Source organism: Microcaecilia unicolor, chromosome 8 (assembly GCF_901765095.1).
Source record: "Microcaecilia unicolor chromosome 8, aMicUni1.1, whole genome shotgun sequence".
NCBI classification, from domain to species: Eukaryota; Metazoa; Chordata; class Amphibia; order Gymnophiona; family Siphonopidae; genus Microcaecilia; species Microcaecilia unicolor.
Window position 1 is genome coordinate 164854032 of NC_044038.1, and position 11777 is coordinate 164865808.

Sequence of the window (11777 nt, forward strand, 5' to 3'; positions counted from 1 at the left end):
GATGTAAGTCAGTGTTTATAGAAGCTATGTTCTTGTACTGTATGCAGTGGAGAGGAGGGATATGTATGTTGCTCTAGTCCTTAAGAGCTGCACACTTCTATGAGCCCAGGAACTCTATGCTTTCCATTTCTTATTTGATACACTGCTATTTCTTGTAGCTATCAAAAAAAGACTTCCTATGCACACAATAAACCTCAGTACAAGCATAAAAGTATACAGCAGAGCAATAAGTAACACCATAAAACAAGTAATATACAACTTTCTGATACATCTACATCATACAGATATTCATTGTGGATATCTTAAACACTTGACTGAATGGAGAATCACTCACCTAGAAGTTCATGGATAACCACTACTAGATCCATCACTCTGGGATTTGTAGTTTGAGTTTCTGCCAGGTACTTGTGACTGGGCTTGACCACTGTTTGGAAACAGGACTCTGGCCTAGATGGACCATTGGTCTGACCCAATATGGCTATTCTTATGTTCTTATGTACAATTAATGCTCCTGTTTACTAAAATGCATGCTAATGCCAACACAGCCCATTCACTTTGAATGGGCTGTGTCGGCATTGCCGCACGACTTAATAAACAGGGGGGGGGGGTAAGTCTTTGTAAGAGATGACAAATTCGTTTGCAGGTAATGCAAATTTGGTAAAACTTAAGGGCTCAATTAGATTTGAGAAGTGTCCAACCTCAGTTTGGATGGCAAAGCTGGCTCTGATGACTAGCACAAAAGTAAGTTTTTAATTTGCTCAATAGACTGGATATCCCTTTTTCTAATGATGCAACAAACAGCCTCATGCTGATGATGCAGCTGACCAATTATGTTGCTCAATTTGGCCACGGCACTCTTGCATCTTCAGCCTGACGTCTCTGGTTAGTACATTCCTCTTCCAAAAGCCCTGATCTCTTTGCCACAGGGGTTCCCTAAACCTGCCCGAAGCTAAACATGATACAGGAGGTAGATTTGATTAAAATCCATAAATGCCCTTGATGAAACCCTACTAGTGCACCTTTTGCCAAAGGAACAATATCTCCCAGCTACTCACACATTACTATAGTTATACTTGTAAATGAACTGAAAAGGAAGTTAGGTGATGTACAAAAAAGAAACGAGAGAAAAACCTGAGGATACTGGAGTTATTTAATATATGATCTTATAGCCTCAATTTTAACAAAACATTGTACAGCACAGGGTACAAACATCTACTATAATAAAACGCACCCTCAACGTTCTGAGGACACTGACGTCACTGAAGTCACTCAGACTCCCAGAACGGTTCGTGGATTCATGGTGGTGAAGCTACCCCACAGACCCGTGCCCCGCCCTCGTGTCAAACGTCATGACGTTGAGGGCGGAAAAAAAATTTCACTAAACGGGTCCGCGTGTTTCCCTACTCCTCCCCCTGCCGACCCACCCGTGCAGGACGTCAAACGCACAGAACGCCCTGCACAGGCTAGCAACGCCGAAGATCGCTGGAGGAGTCTGACTCACTCAGCACACACACAGGACTTCTGCTGGCGGGATTTTGGGTCCCCCGCCAGCAAAACTACGCGATGGTGGGTGCAATGGCCACGGTGGGTGGGATGGCGACGGCCGGGTGCATCGCCGTGGGTGGGAAGGCGGCGGGAGGGGGGGCATCGCGCGGAGGAGGCGCTTCATTATTATTATTACTACTACTACTACTACTTCTTCTTAAAAGCAGGATCCTCCCTCCCCCCCCCCCCCCAAACTGAACCATACAACACAAACACACACACACACACACTCTCATCCTCATCTGGCACCGCTTCCTTACCCCCCCCCCCCCACTCACTCACTCTCATTTGGCCACACTTCCTCAAACGCCCCCCCCCCCAACACACACACACTCTCATCTGCCAGCGCTTCCTGAAACCCCTGCCCCCCCACACACTCACTCATCTGGCTGTGGTTCCTGACCCCCCCCACACACACACACACTCTCATTTGGCCACACTTCAACGCCCCCCCCCCAACACACACTCTCTCTCATCTGGCAGCGCTTCCTGAAATCTCTGCCCCCCACATACACACTCACTCATGTGGCAACCCCCCCCCCCCCCCCACACACACACACACATACTCTTGCTCATCTGGCAGCGCTTCCTGAAGCCCCACCACCACACACACACACACTCATGTGGAAATACTTGATAAACCGCCCCCCCACACACACACTCACTCACTAGTCTCGCAGCACTTACAGACCCCCCCACACACCCCTCTTCCAAGCTGAAACCCCCAACACACCCCCCCCACACACACACACACACTCTTTCTCACTCTCATCTGCCAGCGCTTCCTGAACCCCCCTCCCCCCCACATACACACTCTCTCTCTCATCTGCCAGCGCTTCCTGAAACCCCGTACACACACACACAGACACTCACTCTCTCTCATCTGGCAGCGCTTCCTGAACCCCCCCCCCCCCCCACACACACACACACACACACACACTCTCTCACTCATCTCGCAGCGCTTCCTGAAACCCCATACACACACACTCACTGTCTCTCTCATCTGCCAGCGCTTCCTGAACCCCTGCCCCCCCCCCACACACACACACACACACACTCAGTCATCTGGCATCGCTTCCTGAACCCCCCCCCCCCACACACACACACACACACACTCACTCGCATCTGGTAGCGCTTCCTGAACCCCCCGCACCCCTCTTCTTCCAACCTGACCCCCCCCCCCCCCAACACATCCCCCCTCCCCCTCCTCCAGCACACCAATTGCTTGGGTGCAGTGGCGGGAATCTCAGACACCACAGACAGAGGGGAGGGGGCCTGACACCAGAGAGACACAGGAAGGGAGGTATCTCTGTCACACACACACTCTGTCTCTCACATACAATCACTCTCACACACTCTGTCTCACACTGTATCACATTCACTCTCTATGTGTCACACAGTCACTCACACACTCGCTTGGTCTCATACACTCACTCACAGAGAATCTGTGTCTCACACACACTCTCTCTCTCGCACACACACACACTCTCTCACACTGTGTCTCACATACGCACTTGCACACACTCTCATTCTCACAGACACACTCTCTCACAGACACACTCACACCCAGACTCACTCTCTCTCTCAGACACACACACTCACACTTTCACTCTGTCTCTCACACAGTCACTCTCACATACACTCTCCCAAACATACTCCGAGGAAAACCTTGCTAGCGCCCGTTTCATTTGTGTCAGAAACGGGCCTTTTTTTACTAGTCTAATATAATAAAACTCACCCTCAACGTTCTGAAGTCACTCAGACTCCCAGAACAGTTCGTAAGTTCATGGTGGTGAAGCCACTGACCAAGAATCGCTGCCCCGCCCTCGTGTCAAACGTAATGACGTCGAGGGCGGAAAACCAAAACAAAAATGAAAGAAGGGACCACATCCTGCCTAGGAAACATTGGGAAACAACCTCGCAAACCACCCGACAGCAACAGAGTTACAAAGAAAGCCCCGCACACAGAATGACCAAGGACCAACACCCCCCCCCCCCCCCACCGCGCAGCCCCCACCTCGCGCACCGCCCCACCAAAACAACCAACAAAGCTCATGAGAAGAAAAAATGCCCAGCCAACAAAATGATGGAGGTGCAACAACCACCCCCCCCCCCCCAAAACCACCCACCGTCGCGTAGCTTTGCTGGTGGGGGACACGAAACCCCGCCAGCACAAGTCCTGTCTTCAGACTCCGGCGTGAAGTTCAGCATTTACTAGCCTATGCAGGCAGGGCTTCTGTGCGTCTGACATCATGCACGTGCAGGACGTCCGACGCACAGAACCCCGCCCAGCAAAGGCTAGCAATGCCGAAGAACAAGCGGAGTCAGCAGACAACAAAGGACTTCTGCTGGCGGGATTTTGGGTGCCCCGCCAGCAAAACTACATAACGAACGGTGGGTGGGATGGCGGCAGGGGGGGGGAACATCGCACGGAGGAGGCAGTGATGGCAATAAACGAAAAAAAAAACGGCAATCTGGCAGCGCTACCTTCCCTCATCTTCAAAACAACGCTTCCAAAAACCCCTGCCCCCCCCCCCCCCACACACACACACACTCACTCATCTGGCAGCGGTTCCTGAACCCCCAACCAAACACACACACTTACTCACTGTCATTTGGCCACACTTCCTAACCCCCCCCCCAACACACACACACACACTCACTCTCTCATCTGGCAGCGCTTCCTGAAACCCCTGCCCCCCCCCCCCCCACACACACTCACTCATCTGGCACTGGTTCCTGAACCCCCCCACACACGTCCTCCCCCCCCCCACACACACTCTGTCTCATATGGCAGCGCTTCCAGAAACCCCGTACACACACACACACACATAAACACACACACTCACTCTCATATGGCAATGCATCCTGAAACCCCTGCCACAACCACACACAGTCACTCACTAATCTGGCAGCCGTTCCTGAACCCCCCCCCCCCCACACACACACACACACAAACACACACATACACACACTCACTCACTCTCATTTGGCCACACTTCCTGAACCAACCAACCCACCACCACCACCACACACACACACACACTCTCTCATCTGGCAGCGCTTCCTGAAACCCCCCCCCCCCCCCCCCACACACACACAAACTCACTCTCATCTGCAGACGCTTGATAACCCCCCCCACACACACACACACACTCACTCATCTGGCAGCGCTTCCAGACCCCCCACACACCCCTCTTCTTCCAAGCTAAACCACCCAACACAACCAACACACCCCTCCAACATACACACTCTCTCACTCAAAATCTCATCTGCCATCGCTTCCAGAACCCCCCCCCCCCCCCCCAACACACACACACATTCACTATGTCTCATCTGGCAGCGCTTCCTGAAACCCCTGCAACCCCACACACACAGTCACTCACTAATCTGGCAGCTGTTCCTGAACCCCCCCCCCCCACACACACACACACACACACTTACTCACTCACTCTCATTTGGCTCCGCTTCCTGAACCCCCCCCCCCCCCACACACACACACACAAACACTCACTCTCTCACTCTCTCATCTGCCAGTGCTTCCTGAACCCACGCCACAAACACTGTCATCTGGCAATGCTTGAAAAACCATCACCCCCCCCCCCACACACACACACACACACACGCACTCACTCATCTGGCAGCGCTTTCTGAACCACCCACACCCCTCTTCTTCCAAGCTGAAACCCCCAACACACCCCCCACAGCCCCCACCCCAAACACACACACACACACTCACTCTCATCTGGCAGCGCTTCCAGAAACCCCATACACACACACGCACTCACTCTATTTCTCATGTGGCAGCGCTTCCTGAACCCTCCCACCCCCACACACACACACTCTCTCTCTCTCATCTGGCAGCGCTTCCAGAAACACCATACACACACACTCACTCTCTCTCTCATCTGGCAGCGCTTCCTGAACCCCCCTGCCCCCCCACACACACACACTCACTCACAATGTCATCTGGCATTGCTTCCTGAACCCCCCCCCCACACACACACACACACACTCACTCTCTCACTCTCATCTGGCAGCGCTTCCTGAACACCCCACACCCCTCTTCTTCAAAGCTGAACCCCTCCAACACATCCCCCACACACACACATACTCTCTCTCCCCCCTCCTCCAGCACACCAATTGCTTAGGTGCAGTGGCGGCAATCTCAGACACCAGAAAGAGAGGGGGGCCTGACACCATAGAGAGAGAGGGAGGGAGGTATCTCTGTCACACACACACTCTCTCTCTCACAGACAATGTCTTTCTGTCTCTCACTCTCACACACTCTATGTCTCACAGTGTATCACATTCACTCTCTATGTGTCACACAGTCACTTACACACTCACTTGGTCTCATACACTCAGTCTCACAGAGAATCAGTGTCTCACACACACACTCTCGCACACACTGTATCTGTGTGAAACACACTCTCTCTCTCTCTATCACACTGTGTCTCACATACGCAATTGCACACACTCTCTCACACACACACTCACACCCAGACTCACTCTCTCTCTCACACACACACACTCGCACTTTCACTCTCTCTCTCACACACAGTCACTCTCACATACACTCTTCAAAACATACACACTATGAGGAAAAACTTGCTAGCGCCCGTTTCATTTGTGTCAGAAACTGGCCTTTTTTACTAGTATAATCATAAAGCAATAAAAGAAACACACAAATCCCACCCCTCTATCCCCTCCCCCAACAAACCAGTCCCTCCTTCCATTTATACTATTTCTTCTCCCATTAATACAGAAAAATATTGAGCAAACACCCAAGTTTTAACTGCTGCCTAAAACTCAATCCTGAACTTCAATCCCCCCGGCAGTTTGTTCCACAACCCCAGGGCCACACCAGAAAAGCAAAAAGCTGCTGGTAATGCCCAAACTACCTGAACTGCATGAACGCAGTTGATGATCCAATTGATAAGGCTGCAGAAGATTTCCCTCCCCCATCCAAAAAAAAAAAAATCTGGGGCCCAATTCCCCTAAAGAGTCTTATGAGCCCTTTTACTAAAGGGAGTTAAGTCCTAATGTGCAGTTAGCATGCCAGACTGTTAGCGTATGCTAATCGTGTTATAATTTTTGTATTTTATTTTTCTCTCCTTCAAGCCTGCCTTGATAAAGTTTCAGATTGGCTTGCTAAACACTTTCTGGTTCTCATCTCTAATAAAACTACTGCCTGCTGGGCTCACTGGGAGTTTGTCGATTCCTGTGGTTGTCCCCGTATTATTTACCAGTTCACCCTATTGTACAATGTAAATACTTAGATGTCATTCTAGATGCAAGATTAACGTTCACTGACCAGATTCTCTTCTGTTTTGAAGTCTGGGTTTTTTGCTGTATGCAGACTTAGGTCTGTAAGTAGTTCCTTAGATTTCAATGCTTTGCACACATACCATGCATTTCTTGGATCCAGGCTAGACTACTGTAATGTCATCTATGCTGACACTTCCAAATTCGGAACGTAAGCGTTTGCAAATGCTTCAGAACACCGCTGCATGGCTTCTTTGTTCTGCTAGTTGGAAGGACCGGATTACCCCTCTGCTTCAAAAATTGCATTGGTTGCCAATCCACTACAGGATTCAGTATAAAATTCTTATATTAGCGTTCAAGGCAATACATACAGGGTTACCTGGGTACCTAGCCACTCTCACTATTCCTTATGTTCCAGTGCGCCATCTATAGTCATTGAGGGGGTCTTTTACAAAGATTCAGTAGCGTTTTTAGCACATGCTAATCAGTGCACGCTAAACACTAGCGATGCCCATAGGACTATATGCGCATCTATATCCTACGCCTGGAATAGACTTCCTGAGCCCCTACGTCTTGCCCTATCCTTGACCATCTTTAAATCTAGATTGAAAGCACACCTCTTTAACATTGCTTTTGACTTGTAACCACTCGCCCCACCTACCCTCCTCTCCTCTTTCCTCTACACATTAATTGATTTGCTTGCTTTATTTTTGTCTATTAGATTGTAAGCTCTTTGAGCAGGGCCTGTCTTTCTTCTATGTTTGTGCAGCGCTGCGTACGCTTTGTAGCGCTATAGAAATGCTAAATAGTAGTAGTAGTAGCATCTCTAGTGTTTAGTGCGTGTTAAAAATGCTAGCGCCCCTTTGTAAAAGGACCCCTGAATGATTCTAGGTTGGTACTTCCCAGTCCTTGTCAAGTATACTGGGAAGTCACACAAAATAGTGCATTTTCTGGCCCCATTTTTACGAAATAGTTTACCTTTAGATATAAGATCTGAACAATCCTTGAAAAACTTGGTTCTAAAGACTTATTTGTGTTCCCCCACTTATGCTTAGTACCAGGAGGATGCCCGAGGGCAGGACAGTAACTCAGCAGTTAGTTCTGTTAGATTTGTTTGTTTTATTTGATTTGTTTATCTGTTTTGGAATGTGTTCTTTTGACATGGCTTTTTTTTTTCAGTTTTTATGGTTTCAATTGCTTTCTTTTTTACTGTACATTGCTTTGACTTGCACGTTAAAAAAAAAGGCACTTCATAAAGTTTTAACAAACATGGATATGGTCAGAAAATGGGCATGGAAATGTTTTCCAGCTTGTGCACTCTGATTAGCACATGCTAGCTGGATAGTGCAGACTTAATAGAAGGCTGTAAGTGCTCACATGTTTATTTTTTTCGCAAGTCCTGCACATTCATGGAAACATTAGCACAGGCTCAGAAAATCTGAGCTGAACATATTTTAACATGGGACTTTCCCGTGCGTTAATCCCAGATCTTAACATGCTTTAGTAAAAGGGCCCCTTAAATACTAAGCAGCATATTGCGAACTGAATTAAAATCTCTAATGGCAACAGATGCAGCACATAAAGAAGAGGAGTAATCCTATCCCAGAGAATTGGGGGGGGGGGGGGGGGTTGTATGGTGCCATGCAAGAACCACATTCTGTGAATACTATGTTGATATTCTATGGTAGTAATAAAACAAACAAACAAACAAACAAAAAAAAACCCAAGAAATAAAATTATAGGAATTATTCAGAAAGGGAAGGAAAATAAAACACATAAGGGGATCTTTTACTAAAGCTTAGCTCGAGTTATCTGCAGAAGGCCCAATTTTATTCCTATGGGCCCTGCTGCAGATAACTTGAGCTAAGCTTTAATAAAAGACCCCCCCATAGGGCCCGATATTCAACTGGCAGTGGGCAGCGTGTTTGCTGTCCACTAGTGGCGTCAAACCCAGATACCAGGCTGTATCCGGCAACAGGCATTGAATATCCAGGTTTATTTTGGTTGCTAACAAGTTAACTGGCTATTCCAATACTCAGCGCTAACCGGTTAACCAGGTTTATTTTGGTTGCTGAAAGGTTAACTGGCTATTCCAATACTCAGCGCTAACCGGTTAACTTTTTAGTGGTCAAAGATAGGCTTGTTATTTAAGTAGCCTATTTTGACCATTGAACATCTACACCTAACCAGCGATGTCAGCGTGATAAGGCTGGTTAACGGCTAGCCGCTAACCAGAATATTGAGCAGGAGATAACCGGTTATCTCCCCCTGAATATCTGTGGTTAGGCTGGATACTGTATAGCACGCCTAGAGATCTGCACCGAAATCCAAGTGGATTCTATACTGCGGCATGTAACTTAATTGGCTTAACAAGCTAATCAGCGCCAATTACAACTCTTAAGCAATAATGAGCACTAGTTGGCACTATTTAGAATTCAGTCGCTCAACTCACTAAATGCATTCTGTAACACACTGCACCTAACTTCTAACACGCGCAGGCAAAAAAGGTGTGGTTATGGGCAGGGAAATGGGTGTTTTGTGGTTGTTCCAAAATTTATGCATGCAGTTATAGAATATGGCATTGGAGCCGACTCTGTGGGTGCTTGAGCACCCCCAATATTGAGAAAATTTCTTGTATGTGTCCAGGGAGGGGTTATTTTCATTGGGCTTAGCACCCCCAATAATTTTAAAAAGTTGGCTCCTATGGAATATGGCCCAGTGCGCCGAAATCCACACACCGGGATTTATGCAAATTTTTCATTGGTGTATGTAGTTTGTGGCGCCCATATACCAACTAAACGTATTCTATATACCGTTCCTAAATCTTATAGAATTTGCTTAATCGGCATTGATGTCTGCACTGATTTTCTTTTTAGGTGCCATGTATAGAATCTGGCTCTTAAATGCTATTCCTGGCTGGTTAAATAAGTTTGAATATTGGGGGGATAATATTTTAATGCCTCTGTATCACTCTGTGGTCTGACTGCATCTTGAGTTTTGTTTGAAGTTCTGGTCACCCCAGCTCCAAAAAGATGTAGCATAACTATAAAAGATACAGAGAAGGAACAAATAAAATGATAAAGTGGGATAGAATAGCACCCCGTATGAGGAAAGGCTAAAGAGGTTAGGGCTCTTCAGCCTGCAAAAGAGACAACTGAGAGGAGATATGATAGAGGTCTACAAAATCATCAGTGGGGTGGAACTGGTAAATAGGGAATGATTGCTCACTCTTTCAAATAGTACTAATACGAGACATTCCGGGAAATTTACAGGTAGGACGATGATTGAAAAAATCCTTTCCCAATTTTCAATATAACAATTAAACTGTAGAATTTAGTGACAAGGCAATTAGCAAAGTTCCCAGAGAAAAGGCCAAAAATCACTATTTGCCCTGTAGGGTTGGGAAAACCACTGCTTTTCTATGTATATAGATCCATTCTTTTTTGTTCTTATCCCTAGAGATCCTGTTGGGTACTGTGACCTGGACTGGCCTCTTGGAGACAGGATGGTTTTGATGGACCTTTGCTCTGGCCCACTATGACACCTCTTACGTACTATACAAAAGCCATAAGAACAAAAGATGAACCAACCAACACCGAACAAAAAGTGTTTACCAAGTAATAGTGGTAAGTAAAAATAGCTACATACAGTGTTTTTTTTTTTTTAAAGGGTGAAAGTTGTGGCCTGTAAATGTACTTTTCCCCTAGTGCTGTTGACATTTCTTTTCCACTTTGGACTCGGAAGTGGGTTTGTAAAAATAATTCATTTCTCAAAATTTAAATTAAATCAATACTATTGAGGGGTAGTCTGTCTGACACCTTGCATGAACGTATACATTTAAAGTAAATCTATGCATGGTTGAAAGTACCTACATGGAAATCTCAAGCAGCAGCAGAGGAAGCTTGAAGGAGGGTGTTAACCACTAGAAGGGCAGAAACTTCAGCTACTGAATGGCTTTTTCCCCCAAATTCCCACCAGCTACTTAGAGTTTTACCACCCCCCCCCCCCCAAGTTATTTGATCTTTAACATTTTTTAAAACCCCTGCCTTAACATTCTGACAACAGACTTCCATCTGCCACCTCTTGCTGCACACAATCTGTCTCGCCCAACTCACTGTTATATCTTCTCTTTTTGTCCCCTACCCCACCACACACTGTCCCTCCACATTCGCATTCTTGTTACCAACACTGCCCCAGTTGCCATCGTCACACAAATAGTCTTTATATTTCACCAGTTACAGTTGCGCAATCACTGATTTGCCCTCCCCCACTCTATAAAAGCCAAATATTTACAATTAAAACTTAATGCCTCACACCTAAATATATCAATTCCCTGCTTCCCAACGTCTTCCTTGTTCCATAGAGTGTCTTCATAGAACAAATCTGACATCAAACCCGTGACAGTGAATGGCAAAGGACCCTGAATATCATCACACTTACAGAAGATGCACCAAATCCTTAAAGGAATAAGACAAAAAAAAACGGTAAGCTAGTTACACTAGATACCCCACTCTCTATTGTCATCCATCTATCTATCTCTCCCCCCTCATGCTCCATACTGGTCTGCTGGGGTTCTCTCTCTGGTTTCACACACCACTATCAGGTTACCTCACCTCTTTTTCCTCCTCACCACAGCCAGTCCACAACACACAATGCATTAATATAGTTCATATAAGTACTGTTTGCTTTATTTCAGTGGTGTCTGCAGTCTGGGAGGAAGGAGGGTGGACTCTTTTGTAGGAAGAAGTAAAAGAATGAAGGGTTATGAGGATTGTAGAGGTAACAACTGTGAGGGGAATGATGAGAAAGGAAAGCGAAGGGTGGGAGACAATTAGCAGGAAAGAGAGAACAATTAAGATTGGGACAATAGAGGCAGCTGAGAAAAAAGTAGAAAAAAAGGGAGAAAACTGACACGATAAAAGAAAAACTGAGAAATAAAGATATACAGCAGGCTAGGGATTATT